Source organism: Ceratotherium simum, chromosome 13 (genome assembly GCF_057802395.1).
Source record: "Ceratotherium simum simum isolate JZ-2026a chromosome 13, ASM5780239v1, whole genome shotgun sequence".
Lineage (NCBI taxonomy): Eukaryota > Metazoa > Chordata > Mammalia > Perissodactyla > Rhinocerotidae > Ceratotherium > Ceratotherium simum.
The window spans coordinates 30,771,817-30,793,615 of record NC_141912.1 but is presented as its reverse complement, the minus strand read 5'-3'; the positions used below and the strand labels follow the sequence as shown (position 1 = coordinate 30,793,615).

Here is a 21,799-nt window from a genome sequence, read left to right as displayed (position 1 = left end):
TATTATCTACTACTTACTGAAGGAAATCATACGATATTTGACCTTCTCCCTCTGACTTATTTCACTTTGCATCATGCCCTCAATGTCCATCCATGTTGTCACAAATGGCTGGATTTCATCGTTTCTTATGGCTGAGTAGTATTCCATTGTGTATATATACCACAGCTTTTTTATCCATTCGTCCCTTGATGGGCACTTAGGTTGCTTCCAAGTCTTGGCTATTGTGAATAAGGCTGCAATGAACACAGGGGTGCATGTACCTTTGCAAATTGGTGTTTTTCTAGTGGCTTTTTAACTATATTTATTTCCATTAATTTTTTTGTGTGAGGAGATCAGCCCTGTGCTAACATCTGCCAATCCTCTTTTTTTTTTTTTTTTTTTTTTTTTGGCTGAGGAAGACTGGCCCTGGGCTAACATCCGTGCCCATCTTCCTCTACTTTATATGGGACGCCGCCACAGCACGGCTTGCCAAGCAGTGCATCGGTGCATGCCCAGGATCTGAACCGGCGAACCCTGGGCTGCTGCAGCAGAGCATGTGCACTTAACCGCTTGCGCCACCGGGCCGGCCCCCTATTTCCATTAATTTATTATTGTTGTTATAAGAATTGAAACCTATATTTTTAACTTTTCACCATCTACTTAAGATAACATTGAACATTGAATAGCCAGGAAAATACAGGAAACTTGCCACAATACAGTTCCCTTTAACCACCTTTGTGCTGTTATATCACATATGTTACATCAATGTGCATTATAAGCCAAATAATACAGTTAATACTTTTTTGATTTAAACAATCAGATGTCTTTTAAAGAAATTAAGAAAAATGTAGATAAACTGAATATTATGTATATTTCTGTTATTCGTTACTCCTTTCTGTATATGTGAGTTATCATCTAATGTCATTTCCCTTCAGCCTGGAGGACTTCCTTTAAAATTACTTTGTTGCAGGACTGCTAGTAATGATTTATCTCAGTTTTTATTTATTTAAAAATGTCTTTCCTTTGCCTTCTTTCTCCTTGCTTTTTAAAATTTCTTAAGGTTTTTACATGAAATAAAAGTAAACAACTTTACATGAATAGTTGGATGAATATTAGTAATCGTTTACAATCATGGAACTACTACCACAACCAACATATAGAACAGTTCCCTTATCCTAAAAAGCTTCCTCATGCCCCTTTGTATTTGATCCTCTCTCCCTACCCCTAGCCCCAGGCAGCTACTGATCTTTCTGTTTGTAATTGTGAAATTTCTCATTCTATTGGATTTTATCCATCAGCATGTAGTATCTCTCCTTATCTCTGGCAATGCATTCTATTTTGAAATCTCTTTAATTTCTGACATTAATGTAGCCACTTCAGCCTCCCATAGTTTCTGTTTGTGTAGCATATCTTTTTCTGTCAATGTACTTTCAACTTGTGTCTTTATATTGAAAATGCATCTCTTGTAAGCAACATATAGTTGGGTTTTGTTTCTTAACCTATTCTGAAAAGTTCTGCCTTTTAATTGGAGTGGTGATCCATGAGGTTTATGGTAGCTATTGATATGATGGATACTAGGTCTATCATGATATTTTCTCTGTTTTTGGTTCTTTTGTTCATGCTTTACTGTCTGATGACTTCTCATCAGAAAACAGAGAGCTAGAAGAAAGTGGAACAAGAACTTGAATGACCTGAAAGAAAAAAATTCAGTCCAGAATTCTATATCCAGCAAAAATGTCCTCTAAGAGTGAATAAAAGATAAGGAGATTTTTAGATAAGAGAAAATTAAAAGAATTTATCACTAACAGACCTGCATTATAGGAAATGACAAAGGAGGTTCTTCAGGCTGAAATAAAATGATACCAGATGGAAACTCAGAGTCTCAGAAGAGATGAAGAGCATCAGAATTGGCAAATATCTCGCTAAACAGAAAAGGCCATCTTTTCATTTTTTGGTCCTGTTTCTTTTAAACATGTAACTGTTTAAAACTAAAATTATAACTTTTTCTTGTGGGGATTGTAACCTACATAGGTGTATTACATATGTCACCTATGACATGAAAGATGGACATGGTATAGAGGCCTAGATGGTTACAAGATTTCTATATTTATGTGAAATAGTACATTAGTAACTAGAAGTAGACTGTTTAAAGTTAAGGATATATATTGTAATCCCTAGGACAAGCCCTATAAAAATAAACATAATACCAAAAAAGCTAATAAAAATTAAAATGGAATTCTAAAAACAATATTAATAATTTTTTAAGAGTCACTTTTATTTTGAATGACATTTTCAGTGGATATAGAATTCTTGTTTGGCACCCTTTTCCTATCAGAACTTCTAATATATTGTCCTAATTTCTTCTGGTCTCCATTGTTTCTAGTGAGAAATCAGCCATTCATTGCGTTATTGTTCCCCTGTGCATTAGTCATCTATTGGTTTGTAACAAATTACTCCAAAATTTAGCAGCTTAAAACAACAAGTATTTATTATTTCACATGTTTCCAGTGGGTGAAGGATCCAGGAATGGCTTATAGGGCCTGGTGGTTCCAGGTCTGAGTCTCTCATAAGGTTGCAATCAAGATGTCAGCCAGAACTGAAAGGCTTGATTATCATGGAAGGATCCACTTCAAAGGTCATTCTCGTGGTTGTTGGCAAAAGCCTCAGTTCTTTGCCATGTGGCTGTCTCCTTAACTGAGTGTCCACACAACATGGCAGGTGACATACCCAGAAGAGTGATCCAAGAGAAGGTAGACCAAACTGGAAATCACAGTGTTTTTTAAGACCTATTCTCTGAAGTTGCACTCCATTACTTCTGCTTTATTCAATTCATTACAAGTGAGCCAATAAGTTCAGCTCACACTCATGGGGAGGGGAATTAGTCTCCTCCTCTTGAGTATCAAAGAATTTGTGGACATTTGAAAACCACCACTGTCCACCTTCTGGCCACAAATTATTTGCATTCCTCTGTCAAAGAAATAAAAATGTCCACCTGTTAAAGAATGGTAAGAAAGACTTTATTCAAGGGACTACTGCAATAGGGGTTTTGCAGTAGGGGAGAGAGATTGGCTTCAACTATGAATACAACAAGGAAAAATGGGTATTGATAACCAAGGGGGAGGGTTTCAGTTGATAGAAAATCCCTACATGGATAGGGTAAGTCTTGCTAAACCAACCTAACAGGATTCTTGTTGAAGGCAGGCCAGAGTGATCTCATATTACCTGGGGCATGGTGGGGGATGAGGAATTTAACCAGATATCTAGGGCGAGGGATTCTCACTAAACTAACTTGACAGGATTTATGCTAAAACTGGGTGAATCAAAGATGGATGTTGAAGCCCACAAGTCAAGGCCTAGTCAAACAGAGGACACAGAGGAGCCTAACTAAAATTTAATCAAAGCGGGAATCTTTGTCACCTTCCACGTGCAAAATAAAAATGATTCCTCCGCATGGACCCCAAAATCTCATCTCATTACAGAATCAATGAAAAGTCCAGAATCTTATCATTTGCATCAGGTCCAGGTGCAGATGAGACTCACAGAGTGTATTTATATAAGTGAAGCTCTTCACATAGAGTTCCTCATGGTCTGAAGAGCTATGAACTAAAGAGACAAGTTACCTGCTCTCCTCCCCCAACAGACCTAATATGCAGCTGTGGGACAAATAAAAGATTTAGGACTATAGACCTTTAAAAATGGGGGAAATCAGAGGCACAAAGGAGTCACTGGTCCATAGCAATGTTCACATCCAGCTGGGCAAGTGTCAGAGGTTCCTTGATTAGGACCTGGCTTCTTCCGAGCAAACGATCTGACAGGGAGAGAGAGAGAGAGGAAGAGAGAGCAGAAAACCACAGTCCCTTTTATGACCTAACCTCTGAAGTCACACAACATCACCTCCACTTTATTCTATTATTTAGAAATGAATCACTGAGTCTAGTCCATACTCAAGAGGAGGGGAGTTAGTTCTACCTTCTGAAGGAAGGAATATTAAAGAATTTATACACATTTTAAAACCACCACACCCTGTATGTAAGGTTCATTATCTTCTGCTGCTTTCAAGATTTGTCCTTATCTTTGGTTTTCATCAGTTTGACTTCGGTGAGCCTAGTTTTGGCCTTCTTTGTGGTTATCTCTTTTGGTGTATGTTGAGGTTCTGGGATCTATCAGCTAAAGCTTTCCACTGAATTTGGAAAACTTTCAAACATGAGTACTTGAAATCTTTTGTCTCCTTTTTTTTTCTCCTTCTTCTCATTTTGAACTGATTGTCTATTTGCCTTATTTTATATTCTCCTATGGATTTCTGAGGTTTTATTTGTTTTTCTTCAATCTTTTTCCTTTGCATTTTTTTTTTTTTTTTAGGATTGAGTAATTTCTGTGGATTTATATTCATCCTCACTGAGTCTTTATTTTACCTTGTCAGACCTTCTGTTGAATTCATCCACTGAACTTTCATTTTTTTTCTTTTCAGTTCTGGAATTTTTATTTGATCTTTTTTATACTTTCCATTTCTTTGTTCAGATTTACTATCTGTTCACTCTTTAATACTAATATTTCCTTTAATTACTTCAGCAATTTTTCATTCAATTCTTTAAATATGTTTTCTATAGCTGTGTGGAAGCTTTTAGGTGCTAAATCCAACATCTGGGCACACTGGGAATACGTTTCTGTTGACTCTCTCATTATAGTCACACATTTCTGTTTCTTTGCATGTCCAGTAATATTTAATTTAAAAGTGGACAGTGAAGATATTAGGTTTTAACAAATCTGGAATATATTTTGTCTTTCTGAGGATGGCTTTTTTTCCCCTAGAGGGCAGTTAATTTGCTTGGACCACACTGTGAAATCTGAAGCCTGCAGTGTGCAACAGTTGATGTCTCTGCTCTATTTTCCAGTATCTGATTGCTGCATTTTCATTAAGCATCTTGAAAGATCTCTCCTGCATCTGTGTTTTAGTGGTCAACCGAGGATTTGGGCAGTTTATAGTTACCTTTTGGCACTCACCTTTTCTGTGGTTGCTTCATTTTTGATATTTTCCCTAAACTTCCAAATGCACTACCAGCCACACATTTTGACCTTTGATACCTCAAGCCAGTAAGATTTTTATTTTCTGTTGCCTGAGCTTTGAGCTGATTGGGGGATTCATTAGTCAAAAGCGCAGACTTGCAGATTTTACCAGGATCAGCCTTTCTGTCAAGGATAGACCTTCCTCTAGGTTCTTCCTGATTTTCAGCAGTTTTTCTGGAGTGCCCCACACCTATACATCATTTAGTGATCAATCAGGGATTTTGACAGAGCTTGTATTCACATTTGGTGTCTCAATCCTTTTGCTTCTCTCTCACTTTCAAATTTTCCCCTTTGTATTTCCAGCTACTCTGCACTGTGAATTCTGTCATCTGCCCCCTTGAACCACTGGGGCATCTGCTGGGGGATTGGAGACACCTACAGGTAAGAAGGCTACTAACTTACAGTCCTTACCCATTATAGTAGTGGTAATTCAAGATGAAAATTCTTCCCATATTTCTGCCTGCCTTTGTTTATTTTCAGTGACTTCAAATATTTGTTTTTAACATTTTTGTCCAGTTTTCATAATTATCTTCTGTGGGAGGACTTGCCCAACCTCATCATACTGACATTACCAGAAGTCCCACCTGAAAGAGGATTTTGGGGAGAAAAGGTCACAGCCTGTGATTTGATCTTGTGAGACTAATATGGATCAGGCGCCAGAGTTTCCCTAGTCAGATTTCTCAAACTGAAAAACGATTGGGCCTGGGGTCTGGACACATAGACTCCTCAGGGGAATCATTGACTTTATACAACCCACAGTGACAAAGAAGGACGCCCCCCATCTGATTGCTTCTTTAGTGTTGGAGACCACACATTATATACCTGAGAATTTTCCTACATTCTCTGAAACAAGGCACCAAAAATACAGATAAATTTGAATGAAGCCTTGGAAGTGGTTCCATTAAATCTAAAACAAGGTCTGCCTTTATCCTCATTGTTCCTCAAAAACATGAAATTACAGGTGTCTCTCACCAATCTGACAGCTGCTTGCGGACTTTTACCGTAAGACTCTGCCATTATTCAGTGGGCTCTGGGGTTTTTCGCTTAAGGCTTTCCTCCAATTCTGAAGAGTACAAGCCCCTTGAGATCTAACTGCATTGGTATTATAAAGTCCTAATGCGGGGCTGGCCCAGTGGCATAGCGGTTATGTTCACATGTTCTGCTTTGGCAGCCTGGGGTTCGCCGGTTGTGATCCTGGGCACGGACCTACTCACCGCTCATCAAGCCACGCTGAAGCGGCGTCCCACATAGAACAACTAGAAGGACCTACAACTAGGATTTACAAGTATGTATTGGGGCTTTGGTGGGGGGGAAAGATAAAAGAAACAAAAGAGGAAGATTGGCAACAGATGTCAGCTCAGGGCCAATCTTAAAGAAAAAAAAAATCCTAATGAGTAACAATTAACATACCAAAGAATAGTTTATGCCTTCTCATTCCATAAAGGGGTCTTCTCTGAGCCAAAATATTAAGAGGCAGGAAAAATGCAGGAAATCTCCTATGTGAAATGGAAATGTCACATCTACCTGAGGGCCAAGCCTGGATCCAGAGGACTTAGCAAACTACATGAAGAGATGATGGGTAGAGGATGTGCTCATCTGCTGCTTTACCCAAACCATAGGCCACTGAGGGCTTTGAGAACAGATATGCCACCTGGTAATGAAGCATGGGTCACTGATGGAACAGCTCATCTGTTCCATTGTGACAAATCCAAAGAAGTGCTGCAGCCATCCACTGTTTGATGGTAAACTGCTGACAGTCCATAGCACTGGAGACTCTGTGCAGTTAGGGTGAATGTCGACTGGCCATAGAGCACACAAAGTGACATTTACTGAAACAAATAGATTCATGGGCCTTTAATAATGGACCTGCTGGGTGGTCTGGCCATTGGGCTACTGAATACTGGATTTTGAAGGGCACGTCTTATGGTGAAACTTTTTATAAAGAAGATTCAACAACCTGGAGTAAAATGTAATCCTTATACTACATGTTTCTTGCCCATGAGAATGGATTTCAGGAACAGCACCAGCCTTACAGGACCAGCACCTGCATTTTAACAAGATCCTCATATCATTTGCTTACACAGTAGAATTTCAGAGCACTGCTCTAGGACCATGTTTCTTAATATATGATTCCCAAACACATGGAGCTTCTCTCAAAAAGCAAATTCTCGAGCTTGCCCCAGAGATACTATATCTGGTTGACTGGGGGTAGACCCAGGAATCTGCATTTTCAACAAGCACCCTAGGTTTTTAAATTTTTTTGTGAGGAAGATCAGCCCTGAGCTAACATCTGCCAATCCTCCTCTTTTATTTTATTTTATTTTATTTTATTTTTGCTGAAGAAGGCTGGCCCTGGGCTAACATCCATGCCCATCTTCCTCTACTTTATATGAGATGCCGCCACAGCATGGCTTGACAAGCGGTGCGTCAGTGCACACCTGGGATCCAAACCGGCAAACCCCAGGCCGCCGCAGCAGAGCGCATGCACTTAACCACTTGCACCACCTGGCCGGCCGCAAACACCCTATGTTTTGTGCACATGAAGTGTTGAAGACTGCTGCTTTAGACAGTGGGAAATCTGGGCTGTGGGCTGGAAAAGGAATGATGATGTTTAGGAACTAGAACACACATGCCATGGCTTCTACTGGGAATCAGTGGGGCATATCCAGTTGATATGTGGAGAACACAGACCTCTTACCAACCTTAAGAATCATATGGATGTGATGACAGGGAGTCTGCTACATCTGTCCCTTCACTGATGGTCACCATGGACCTAAAGTGACAGGAACCACTGACCTTGGTAATTAACCCATTTCTGAGCAAGTTCTCATGAGAGGCCAAGGGAAAGCCAGCCCATCTCAGGGATAGAGGGTCAGTTGTGCCCCCCTGGTCCTTAGATGCCAAAGAATGGGACTAATATCTCTTTAAAAGAATCCTGAAAAGTAAAAATGGTGGCCTCTGTTTCTGCATTATCAAACTTGACACTTCCTGAAATCCAGGTCACCTCTACCATCTGGGGATTTTCATCCAAGGTCACTTTGGTTTCTGGGGTTGTGAGAGCCCAGAACTGTCCCCTGGTGCTCTTCACAGCCCAGATCCTTCCTTTCTTCTCACTAACTCTCAAGCCACTCTCAGGATGCAGTCTCCCCAGTATGAGAGTTCCACCATCCAGCTGTGGATCCCAGAGGAGTAGCCCTCCTGACCCAGCACATAGGAGTTGGTGTCCAGTCTCTTGGGATTAACTGACAGCCCTAGTAAAGAACCTCTCATAGTCACATGTTTCCCATCCTAGGAAACCAGGAGCTTTGGGTGAGTGGTGCCCCGGTCCAGGACCACTTCCACCACTAGAGAAAGAGACTGAGGGTCACAGCTCCACCGAACGAATATAGGAGACAGATCCTACCCTTGGCTAGATTTGGAGCAAACACTTCAGCAATCTGTTCCTCAGTTTTCTCCTCCACAAGATGGGGTAAGTCATCATTATTATTGAATACTATTAAAAAAACTTAAATTACATAGCATCTTGCAGTTTACAAAGAACACATTTAAAGCTCATGACAACTGTGAGAGTCAAACAGGGAAAGTGTTACTTCTCCTTTACAGGGGAGAAGTGAGTCTCAGAAAGGTGGAGTGGTTTTTGTCCTGTGACTTGGCTACCTCAGATAAGAGCAGCTCTACTATGAACACTGGACGTTAACCTTACTTTTCCTGTTTCCTGCATTGTCTACATGAGGAAAGGGGACTTTCTAGATATCTCTATCCTTTAATTTCCATTACTCACATTCTGTGCCTGCTATCTCAGAACCACTTGACTGAAGTGGGTGTCTCAGCCTGCGGTTCATGAAATCCTAGGTGTCTTTTGGTCTCTCTTGGGTTGATGGCCATGCCCTCTAAAAGGAATAGAAAATCATCATTTCTTTTAAAAGTCTTAAGTCTGGGCCGGCCCCGTGGCTTAGCGGTTAAATGCGCGTGCTCCGCTACTGGCGGCCCGGGTTCAGATCCCAGGCATGCACCGAGGCACCACTTCTCTGGCCATGCTGAGGCCGCGTCACACATACAGCAACTAGAAGGATGTGCAACTATGACATACAACTATCTACTGGGGCTTTGGGGGAAAAAAGGAGGAGGATTGGCAATAGATGTTAGCTCAGAGCCGGTCTTCCTCAGCAAAAAAAATGAGGAGGATTAGCATGGGTGTTAGCTCATGGCTGATCTTCCTCACACACACACAAAAAAAATTAAAAAAAAAAAACAAGAAACAAATTTTCTATTTCTTCTTGATCCAGTTTTGGAAGGTTGTAAGATTCTAAGAATTTAACCATTTCTTCCAGATTGTCGAATTTGTTGGCATATAGCTTTTCATAGTATTCTGTTATAATCTTTTGTATTTCTGAGGTGTCCATTGTAATTTCTCCTCTTTCATTTCTGATTTTACTTATTTGAGCCTTATCTCTTTTTTTCTTGGTGAGTCTAGCTAAAGGTGTGTCAATTTTGTTGATCTTTTCAAAGAACCAGCTCTTGGTTTTATTAATTTTTTCTATTGTTTTTTTAGTCTCTATTTCATTTATTTCTGCTCTGATTTGTATTATTTCCTTTCTTCTACTGATTTTGGACTCTGTTCTTCTTTTTCCAGTTCCTTTAGGTGCATTGTTAGATTGTTTATTTGAGATTTTTCTTGTTTGTTGAGATAGGCCTGTATTGCTATAAACTTCCCTCTTAGAACCGTTTTGCTGTATCCCATAAATTCTGGCATGTCGTATTTTCATTTTCATTTGTCTCCAGGTATTTTTTGATTTCTTCTTTGATTTCTTCGTTGACCCAATTGTTGTTCAGTAGCATTTTGTTTAATCTCCGCATATTTGTGGCTTTTCTGAATTTCTTCCTATAATTGATTTCTAGTTTCATACCATGGTGGTCAGAAAAGATGCTTGGTATTATTTCAATCTTCTTAAATTTAGGGAGACTTGTTTTGTGGCCTAATATGTGATCAATCCTGGAGAATGTTCCATGTGCATTTGAAAAGAACGTGTATTCTTCGGTTTTTGGATGGAATGTTGTGTATATATCTACTAGGTCCATCTGTTCTAGTGTGTCATGTAAGGCCAATGTTTCCTTATTGATCTTCTGTTTGGATGATCTATCCGTTGGTGTAAGTGGAGTGTTAAAGTCCCCTACTGTTATTGTGTTACTGTCTATTTCTCTTTTTATGTCTGTTAATAATTGCTTTATATATTTAGGTGCCCCTACGTTGGGTGAATAGATATTTACAAGTGTTATATCCTCTTGTTGGATTGTTCCCTTGATCATTATGTAATGCCCTTCTTTGTCTCTTTTTACAGTTTTTGTTTTAAAGTCTATTTTGTCTGATATGTGTATTGCTACACCAGCTTTCTTTTCATTGCCATTTGCATGGAGTATCTTTTTCCATCCCTTCACTTTCAGTTTGTGAGTGTCTTTAGGTCTGAAGTGTGTCTCTTGTATGCAGCATGTATATGGGTCTTGTTTCTTTATCCAATCAGCCACCCTATGCCTTTTAATTGGAGCATTTAGTCCATTGACGTTTAAAGTAGCTATTGATAAGTATGTACTTACTGCCATTTTTTAACTTTTTTTTTCTCTGAGTGTTTTAGTAGTCCTTCTCTGTTCCTTTCTTCTTCTCTTGCTCTCTTCCCTTGTGGTTTGATGGCTTTCTTTAGTATGATGTTTGGGTTCCTTTCTCTTAGTTTTTTGTGTATTTATTATAGGTTTCTGGTTTGTGATTACCATGGGGTCCGTATACAGAATTGACAGTCTCTTTAGTTTGACTTCTGTCTGAAAGCTCTACTCTTTAACTCCCCTCCTCCCACATTTTATGTTTTTGATATCATATCTAACCTCTTTTTAGTGCGTTTGTATCCATTGCCCTCTTATCATGGAAATAGATAATTTTTCCTATTTGTGATCTTCTCTTTTCCACTTAAATAAGTCCCTTTAGCATTTCTCATAGTACTGGTTTCTTGGTGACAAACTCCTTTAATTTTTGCTTGTCTGGGAAACTTTTTATCTCTCCTTCCATTTTGAATGATAACCTTGCTGGGTAGAGTATTCTTGGCTGTAAGTTTTTTCCTTTTAGCACTTTAAATATATCATGCCACTCTCTTCTAGCCTGTAAGGTTTCTGCTGAGAAGTCAGCTGATAGCCTTATGGGGTTTCCTTTATATGTAACTTGTCTTTCTCTTGTGGCTTTTAGAATTCTCTCTTTATCTTTAATTCTGGACATTTTGATTATGATGTGTCTTGGGGTGGGCCTCTTTGGGTTTATCTTGTTGTATGCTCTCTGTGATTCCTGTACCTGGGTGTCTGTTTTATTCCTTAGCTTAGGGAAGTTTTCATCTATTACTTCTTCAAATAGATTCTCTGCCCCTTTGTCTCACTCTTCTCCATCTGGGACACCTATAACATGGATGTTAGTGTGCTTGATGTTGTCCCAGAGGTCCCTTAGACTGTCCTCACTCTTTTTAATTCTTTATTCTTTTACCTGTTCAGCTTGGGTAATTTCTTCTAGTCTTTTGTCCAGCTCGCAGATCCGTTCTTCTGTATCCTCTATTCTGCTTTTGAGTCCCTCTAGTGAATTTTTCATTTCCAGTATTGTATTCTCTATTTCTGATTGGTTCTTTTTTATATCCTCCATTTCTTTGTTGACATTCTCACTGAGTTCATCCATTCTTCTCCTAAGATCAGTGAGCATCCTTAACACTCTTTGTTTGAACTCTCTGTCAGGTAGGTTGCTCATTTCTGTTTCACTTAGTTCCTTTTCTGGGGTTTTGTCCTGTTGCCTTACTTGGGATGTATTCCCTTGCCTCCTCATTTTGCCTCTTTCCCTGTGCTTGTGTCTATGTATTAGGTATGTCAGCTACGTCTCCTGCTCTTTGATAGGTGACATTATATAAGTGATGCCTTATGAGGCCCACAGTGTGCGTCCCTCAGTTCTGAGTGTTCCAAGAGTGACCCCTATGTGGGCTACATGTGTCCTTCTGTTGTGGCGTGTTTGCTCTCCCTGTAGGCACCCAGGGAGGCTGAGCTATGCTCCTGGCCAGCTGTTGTAATGCTCAGCTGCTTGTAGTTGTTTGTGGGCCCTTCATTCTCTTTATCGGGTGTGGGGAGACCCAGCACAGTTGGCTGCAAGTTCTAATACCACATTTGTGTTGCAGTATTTCTTTTAAGTGACTAGGCCCCCAGCGTGGCAGGTTGTTAGGCTCAGGGGCTTACAACTGCTATAAGCCTCCAGCCTTTAGGTCTCTTGTCAGCTCTCTGAGGATTACAGCTGGGTGAGGCTGGCCTCAGGCACAGGAGCACCCAATAGTTTCATGCTTTGGAAGATGGGGCAAACCCCCTATGTGGGTCTTTGAGAAGCACAAGTCTTCTGCTGCTGACAAGCCCTGCCGCCCACAGGTCCACACACACAGTCAACAGAGTCCTGCCCCGTGTGTGCACCCCGACCTCCTGAAGTGGACCCAGTCTCTCCACGGCGGGAGTCCCACACACTCCACCACCGCCCCACACTCTCCACCCACTCCTTGTGCATGCCCTGCCCCACTGAAGTGGGCCCAGTCACCAGGCTGCAGAGAATCCAATCACCAATCTATGCAGGCCCACAAGTTGCCTGAGGGTTTGTTGTTGGGTGGGGCCAGTCCCTAGGGTGGGCTGCCTGCCCTGGCTGAGCTGGATTAAATCGGTGCTCTAGTGGGTGGGGCAGACCCTGGGCTAGCGGGCCCCAGGGAGAACTCCAATGGCGACTGCCAGCGTCTGTGTCAGCACGCCCACACCAGGCCACAACAATGGCCGCTGCCAATGTCCCACTCCCTGGAGAGGTCTCACCTCTCACTGAGATGCACTCAGAGCCTATCAGTTGAATGTCTTTTCACCAAAGCACTGTGCACCTTTCTTTCTGGTGATTTTAGGTTTCTTTCTGCAACTGGTAAATTTGTGCATGGGCCCTTTAAGAGCCGGTTTTAATTTCTTTGTGAGCCAGCTTTTCTGGGGGTACTCACCAATGTTTTAGTAGCAGGCAAAGTCAGATATTATACCATTCATCTTGATTGTGCTGGGTCCACAAAATGCCTACAGCGGGAGTGCTCCCCAGCTCAGGTCCCCCACTCCTCCAGAGAGGGCTGCATACCTTTGGGCTGTTCCTGGCAGCTGTGAAGCGCTGCGGCTTGTGAAGGCAGTGTTTTTTCTCTCCAGAAGGGAATTTCTGTGTCTTCCACCTCAATTAGGATTGTCGTTTGTTGCAGGAGTTCCTCTTATCCAGTTTTCAGTTCTCTCTCAGGGGTAATTTTTCCACAAGTAGTTGTAAATTGGTTGTGTCCGTGGGAAAAGGTGAGTTCAGGGTCTGCCTACGCTGCCATCTTGACTTGTCTCCTCTTTCATGATTTCATTCACAAATATTTACTGATGTCATACAGAAGTCACCAGGAAGGAAATAGTTCTGTCTGCATTGACTGTGAACCCTACATAGGTCTCTTAGCTTTGTTCATGCAGACCTTACCCTGGATAGCTTTCTCCAGCATAGCTGCTTATGTTTATGAGTTGAACTGACTTTCTGAAATTCATCCTGGTTTCTATAATAATAATTTATTTATTATATGACTCACAATACCCAGTACTCCTAAAAATTGATATCTTTTTGATATGTAACCTTGATTCCTCATTTGCTCTATATATTAATTACCTTTCTATGAGGTGGCTTGAACTATTAAGAGAGAAAACAAACCTGCTACTTGGTTCCCACGTCCTAGAATGATGTTGTCATCAGCAGCTTAAAGCTTTATGATCTGGGCTGGCCCTGTGGCTTAGTGGTTAAGTGCGCACGCTCTGCTACTGGCGGCCGGGTTTGGATCCTGGGCGTGCGTGCACCGACGCACTGCTTCTCTGGCCACGCTGAGGCCGCGTCCCACATACAGCAACTAGAAGGATGTGCAACTATGACATACGGCTATCTACTGGGGCTTTGAGGGAAAAAAAGGAGGAGGATTGGCAATAGATGTTAGCTCAGAGTCGGTCTTCCTCAGCAAAAAGAGGAGCACGGATGTTAGCTCGGGGCTGATCTTCCTCACACACACACAAAAAAAGTTTAAAGCTTTATGATCAAATAACTTACACTCAACTCAAGGCAAGGAATAGACTCATCTGAGACAGACTAGTAGGTGCTGGTGGCCTGAATCTTTGTCCAGGACAGTCCTCCCTGGACAGGTTGTTCCACAACTTCCAGCAGGAGGAGCAGAGGGGAATCAGGCTTGGTTGCAGGGTCACTTGTATCCCTGCTTTTCCCTTAGTTTGTTCAATAAGACAATGAACCCTCATTTTGACAAGGTTGAGTTAGATTTTGCCAGTTCATCAAAAAAATACCTGATGAATATATCAAGGTTATACTTTTTCTAGAAATAACATAGTGTTTTTATTTGCCCAAATAGGATGGTCTACCTCAAGCAAGAAGTCTATCTATTCAGCACTTTTTTGCGTTGTTCAATTTGTGTCCAATTATGTTTCCTTCACACTAGAAATCTCAAGAGGATTTTGGAGGGTATATGAAATCTTAGGGCAACACTAATGTTAGTATATTCTGCAGGTAAAGAAATTCTGATGCCTTTGTTGCCTGAGAATTTTAGAAGTGAAGTAGCATGCATAGAGAAGTAAATTTTACCAATGTAATCCAGGATTGAAAGGAAGCTGTGGTTGCATTCAAAATTGTGTTTAGAATACAGAGGTTTATTTTTTTGTAATAGTGCTCAAGTCAATAATAAAGCAAACCACTGAAAGTTTGTCTCAAATCTGGACTAGACAGTTAGAGGGTTTACCTACCTCATAAGTCCTAGTACCTTCCTCCCTCTGCAGCACCGAGTGGCACTTGTGCTCTATGAGATCTTTACAAACCACACACAGGAATTGCTGGTCCTCCCAGCAATAGAAAAAGGCCCTTTCCTTGTGTTGCTCACAGCAGCAAACTTCCTGTGCTGGATTCTCACCGCTGGGCTCCAGTGTTAGGAGGATGGAGGCCAAACTGGCCAGAGTCCTACTGGGCCTGATATCTCCCTCTTGAAATGGCTTTTTGCAGAATGGACAGCACATGACCCCCTCGGCTGATCTGAAAGTGACACAGCACTCAGCAATGCAGACCTGGCAGAAGCTGCAGCCACAGAAGATGCTCACAGGGTCCTTCATGTGCTCCAGGCGGACACTGCAGGTCACATCTTCCAGGAGGTTCCCAATAGTGGGCCCAGTCGCCATGACTGCTGTCCAAGGTGTGCTCGGCAGTTCCTTCTTAACTAACTGACTGTGACAGCAGGAGGATGTGGTTAGGAATGTGCAAAGGAATTGAGATGAGAAAAGGAGTTGTTTAGGATGGAGAGGGATAAGATATGTCACTAGTGCTGGGCCCTGCAATAGCCTCCTAACTGCTCCCCATCCATACATTCTCATCCTCTCCAACCTCTTCTCTACACTGAGCCAGAGTGGACTTTCTCAAAATAGACTCTCATCTTCACTTCTCTGTTAACCATGCCAGGCAAGGAGGGCTCACAGGGTCCAGCCTCTATTATCAGCCTCCCCTCTCTCTCCCACCTTGTTTCCCTCCAGCCATGAGAACAAACATTGTCTGAGCAACCGCTATGTACCAGGCACTGTTCTGAGCACTTGACATGTATCAACTCAACAAATCCTCACAACATTCCCTAACACATCACCTGTTTCACAGGTGAGGAAACTGAAGCACACAGTGGTTAAGTAACTTGTCTGGGGTCACACAGCTAAGTGGGTGGTGGAGGAAATACTAGGATGTAGGTGGTCCAGGTTGAGGACCTGCACTCTTCAGCACCATTCTGCAGCTGCCTCCAGCTTTCCTGGACTTGGTCAGTCCTGAAAACCTGCCATACTGTCCAATATCTAGGACTTCTCCCCAGCTGTTTCCCTCTATGTAAACCACACCTCCCCTGTGAACTCCTGTTCTTCTTCGGGGCTCAGTTCAAATGTCACCTCCTCAGGGAGGACGTCCTGAGCTGCTCCCAGTCTAGGGTGGGCACCATTGCTCTATATTCCAAATGCCTGTCTTTCTAGCTGGACTTGTTAGTACATAAACCAACAGAGCACGTTTGACTTGCTCATTGCTGCATCCCTAGTGCCTGGCAGATATCAGGCCCTAAATAAACAGCATTTTGAGTTCATAAATTAATACATCTCCCCCCAAAATAGTTAGGGAGAACTTCTTGTTTCTAGCAATGGTAGTCTGGAATATTTGGACCAATCCTCCTGCTGAAAATAGCCATTTTTTTTTTACGTTGATGTGATATACCTTGTTATAACTAAGCTTCAAATATTTGAAAGGTGTTATGTGAAGACATATACTTATTCTGTTTGACCATAGAGGTCAGAAATTGGTCATTTCTGTAGAAGCTTCAGGGAGACAGAGTTGGGCTCATTATAAGGTTTTTCTTTTAAATTAGATTTAACACAGGAATGAGCTTCTTTAGTAGGCAGTGAGTTCTCCATCACTAAAGAGATTCAACCACTCACTCTTGACAACATCAACTATATGACAACATACAACTACAGAAAATTGTGGCTTCATGAAGGAATCAACTGCATGATCTCTGAGGCTCTTTCCTCACTCAAGTTTCCACAGTAGATAGAGCACTGGGCCGGATGTCAGAGGACCTGGGTTCCACTAGCTGTGTGATCTTGGGCTGGGCACTTCTGAGTCTCATTCCTAAGATTTGTTAGTTAAGCTGGGATAATAATATCTGACAACTTCACAGAGTTCTAAATGGACTATATTGGATAAGACATGTAAATTTTTGTTTAGTTTTGTTTTTTATTTTGTTTTGGCTTTTTCTTTGCATCACAGAAGTCCAGGTCAACTTTTTCCTTCTCTCAATTTTGTTTTCTGATTGCACAATATCATTATAGCAAAAAAACCAGCCAGAATTCTTAAAATGAAAAGGAAACAAGTCACCTGCAATCTCACTACATCATGTAATAATAGTACTTTCTCTACTCTCTGCCAGTGCAGGGCTGGCAGGATGGCTTTGAGAACCAACTTGGGAAACCACATCTGGTAACAGCACCTGAGGTCCCACCAGTCCCATGAGTCTTTTGCCACCCGCACATAGCTCCATGTGATATAATTAGAAAACTGTCGGTTGCTTTGGAGGATTGGAGGGTAAACTGAAGTAAAAGGTGTATTTGGTAAGAGAAAAATGAATAGAAATTGTTTTGTCTCCTTTCTCAAGCCCATTGAGAAATATTAATATTAGGTACCATGTGTATAATATCAGGCACTATGTGTAGATACGTGACTGAGTTCCAAATCAGTGCTTTTTCCCCTCCAAAAATCAATACCAAGAGAATTCATGGTAAATGCAACACATGGTGAAGAATGAAGGAAGGGAGGGAGGATGGGAGAAGTATCCTGGGTTTTGCCTGAGATCCTTTACCTGCTGCAACACAGTGTAGTTAACCTGGGAGAGATGGGAGAACCCCAGAAAAGAAAGAATAATTTTACACACTCTCATGTTAAATATTCTCCTAAGGAGCTGAAATAGACACTGTTCCATTTTGCCCTTCCCTTCCTAGAGTTTTGGACAAAGGTTCAGCCAAGTAATTGGTGTTGATCTGTGTTAATCCTGATCCTGGGACAGGTCAGCCAGGGCACACACTCTCAATCTGTTTGACTCCCTCCCTGACCATCCTCCTCACTTCATTCAGGCAGGGTGGAGATGGCAGGATAAGTAAGGAGTAGATTCTAGGAGACAGGGGACTCCCTGCAAGGGCTGTAGGAGAGCTCCACTGTGGGAGTGGATGGTGCCCTCCATCTGCCCCTCTTCAGGAGAATGCTCCATGTTCACTTTTGTTGTGTTGGCGCCCATCCAGACTATTCCACCTAAGATTCAAGTTTCTTTCTCCCCACGGGCAATCAGGAAATGATTTCTTTCCTAACTAGTTCCATTTCTGGTAATCTTATTGAGTCAGCCCTCAGTAAGTCAATCACTCAGGACCCCCCCCCCCAATTAGAGCTGCTTAAGGAACTTGATATTTTCATGAATTCTGCCCACACATGTGCAGCCCTAGAGCAGAACTAGTGGTGGGAAACAAAGCAAACAAAGAATTTGGCTTTATCCATAAATAGGCAAGGAAGAAGCATAGTCATGCTACCTTTTGAATCTTGTCTCTAAATGGAGATGCCCATGTGGATGAGTCAGCAGAGCCCAAACACGGTGAAGGGTAATCGGGACAAAATCACGTGACTTCTGCTGTTATATTCCCCTGTGTGTGTCCTTTCTGTTTCTAAATGTCTCATGTGACAGATAATATGGATTGTTAACTCTTGAGCTTCCTCGACTCTTTACTTTGAATTGTTCTGGGTGTTTATCTTGTCATCTATTTACTTATGTCAGACATTCAGTCAATTAATAATTACTGCAAGCAAACTATATGTGAAAACAAGGATATTATTAAAAACATTTGAAAACCAGTACAATAATATAATGTATAAATAAAAAAGGTTAACTTGTATTCTTTCTAGTTTCTTTTTTTTCCAGGTGTACAGCTTTATAATTTGACATCTGTATACACTACAAAGTGATGACCACCACAAGTCTAGTTACCATCCATCAACACACAGCTGACCCCCTTCACCCATTTAGCCCATCCACCAACCCCCTTCACTTCTGGTAACCACTAATCTGTTCTCCATATCTATGAGTTTTTGTTTTAGTTTGGTCATTTGGTTTTTTTCAGATTCCACATATGAGTGAAATCATAGGGTATTTGACTTTCTCTGTCTGACTTATTTCACTTACCATACTACCCTCAAGGTCCATCCATGTTGTCAATAATGGCAATTTTTAATTCTTTTTTCTAGCTGAGTAGTATTCCATTGCGTATATATACCACATCTTCTTTATTCATTTATTCATTGATGGCCACTTAGGTTGTTTCCATATCTTGGCTATTGTAAATAATGCTGCAGTGAACATAGGTGTGCATGTATCTTTACAAATGAGTGTTTTTATGTTATTTGGATATATACCCAGAAGTAGAATGGCTGCGTCATATGATAGTTCTATTTTTAATTTTTTGAGGAACCTCCCTACTGTTTTCCATAGTGGCTGCACCAACTTACATTCCCACCAACAGTTCATGAGGGTTTCCTTTTTTTTTTTGCTGAGGAAGATTAGCCCTGAGCTAACATCTGTGCCCATCTTCCTCTATTTTGTATATGGGATGTCACCACAGCATGGCTTGATGAGTGGTGCATAGGTCTATGTCCAGGATCTGAACCTGCGAACCCCGGGCCACTGAAGTGGAGCACACAAACCCAACCACTACGCCACTGGGCTGGCCCCCTGACAAGGGATTCCTTCTCTCCACATCCTCACCAACACTTGCTCTCTCTTGTCTCTTTGAAAATGGTCATTCTAAACAGGTGTGAAGTGATATCTCATGATGGTTTTGATTTGCATTTCCCTGATGATTAGTGATGTTGAGCACCTTTTCATGTATGTGTTGGTCATTTGGATGTCTTCTTTGGAAAAATGTCTATTCAAGTCCTTTGCTAGTTTTTAAATTAGATTATATGGGTTTTTTTCTATTAAGTTGTGTGAGTCCCTGATATATTTTGCATATTAACCCCTTGTCGGATATATGGTTTTCAGATATTTTCTCCCTTTCCATACATTGCCTTTTCATTTTATTGATGGTTTCCTTTGCTGTGCAGAAGCTTTTTAGTTTGATGTAGTCCCCCTTGCTGATTTTTGCTTTTGTTGTTTGTGCTTTTGTTGTCATATCCAAAAAATCATTGCTGAGGCCAATGTCAAAGAGTTTTTCTATATGTCTTCTTCTAAGAGTTTTATGGATTCAGATCTCATATTTAAGCGTTTAATCTATTTTGAGTTAATTTTTTGTGAGTGGTGTAAGATTTGGGTCCAATTTCATTCTTCTGCAAGTAAATATCCAGTTTTCCCATTACCATTTATTGAAGAGACTATTCTTCCCCCACTGAGTATTCTTGGCTCCCTTGTCAAATATTAATTGACTGTATATGCGTGGTCCAATCTGGTTTTTCTGTGACAACAAGCAATTCTCCAATTCTCAGTGGACAGCTGGGTGTCCCACATTTTAATTCAATTCCAATACTTCTACCTGGAGATAGCACAAACTCCCACTGATTAGGAGCTCAGTCTCACAGGACTGCCCCCACTTCACAGGCCAGTTGCAAGTCCAGGTAGTTACCTGTGCTCTGAACAACTGGCTATAAGTCAGAGGTTTCCAAGACTCCCTCCTCAAGTTCAATTAATTTGCTACAGCACTCACAGAACTCAGACAAACATTTACTTATGTTTACCAGTTTATCATAAAGGATATTATAAAGGATACATATGAACAGCCAGGTCGAGAGACACATAGGGAGAGGTCCAGAGAGGTCCTCAGCACAGGAGCTTCTGTCATTGTGGAACTGGAGTGTGCCACCTTCCTGGCACATGGATGCATTCACCAGCCTGGAAGCTCATCAAATCTTGTCCAAGAGTTTTTATAGAGCTTGATCTCTAGCATGCCCCACCTTCCCAGTGGTTAGTGGGTGGGTCTGAAAGTTCCAACCCTCTAGTCGGTCTTTTTGGTGAGCAGCCCCATCCTGAGTCTATCTAGGGCTCCCACCCTAAGTTATCTCATGTGTGTACATGCAATTGTGTCAAAAAGAAGCTCCTTATGAGTAACAAAAGACACTCCTGTCACTCATCAAATTCTACGGGTTATAGGAGCTTTGTGCCAGGAACCAGGGACAAAAGATCAAATGTATTTCTTATTATACCACACATGGGTTATTTACAGGCTCTCCATTCTGTTCCATTGGTCTGTGTCTGTTTTTATGCCAGTACCCTACTGTTTTGATTACTATAGCTTTGTAATTTAGTTTGAAATCAGGAAATGTGATGCCTTTAGCTTTGTTCCTTTTTTTTCCTTAGGATTGCTTTGGTTACTTGCAGTCTTTTGTGGTTCTGTACTAATTCCTTCTTTCTACATTATGATAGAGAGCAGGAGAAATAACATAGTCCTGGAGAAAAATTAGAAAGTTTAGTCTTATTTGTCTCATGCAAATATAAACAACTTCTGATCCTCTTTTTCATGGGTATTAAACGCATTAGGCCTATCAATAGTCATTACCATATACCAGTAGCTCTGTAAATCTGCTCTGTTAAAAATATCACATTAGGGCCGGCCCCGTGGCTTAGGGGTTAGGTGCGCGCGCTCCGCTGCTGGCGGCCTGGGTTCGGATCCTGGGTGTGCACCAATGCGTGGCTTCTCTGGCCATGCTGAGGCCGCGTCCCACATACAGCAGCTAGAAGGATGTGCAGCTATGGCATACAACTATCTACTGGGGCTTTGGGGGGAGAAAATAAAATAAATATATAAAAAAAAAGAAAATTGATCACTCTAAATGTTAAAAAAAAATCACATTAATCACAGCTGCTGTAATTGCTTCTAATTATTGGTTAAATTTTCAGTAATCCACTGTCATTGGCAATGGTCCTCCAGTTTTTACAAGAACCGCAGTGGTGAACTAAATATGTATGTGATGAGACCACCACTGCTGCACCCTTTAAGTCTCTGAGGATGACATTAACCTCTTGCATTAACCTCAAGGTACAATATTGTTTTAATTTTCTGTCTGGCCAAGGGTAGGAGGCTGTTTCAGGGGCTTCCAGTTAGCTTTTCTTACTGAACC

The 21,799-nt window shown here is 41.4% G+C and overlaps 1 protein-coding gene and 1 long non-coding RNA gene across 2 annotated transcripts in view; one reads left to right on the top strand and one right to left on the bottom strand.

Annotated features, from left to right (window-relative positions):
- Positions 1–8,506, top strand: part of LOC147915640 (uncharacterized) — a 30,908-nt gene extending 22,402 nt beyond the window's left edge. The window contains exons 2-3 of the long non-coding RNA XR_015554064.1: positions 5,347–5,424; positions 8,336–8,506. This is a non-coding gene — a long non-coding RNA (uncharacterized LOC147915640). The remainder of the gene's footprint in view (positions 1–5,346; positions 5,425–8,335) is intronic.
- Positions 1–21,799, bottom strand: part of LOC101398910 (class I histocompatibility antigen, Gogo-B*0103 alpha chain-like) — a 334,177-nt gene that overhangs the window by 25,945 nt on the left and 286,433 nt on the right. The window lies entirely within an intron of this gene.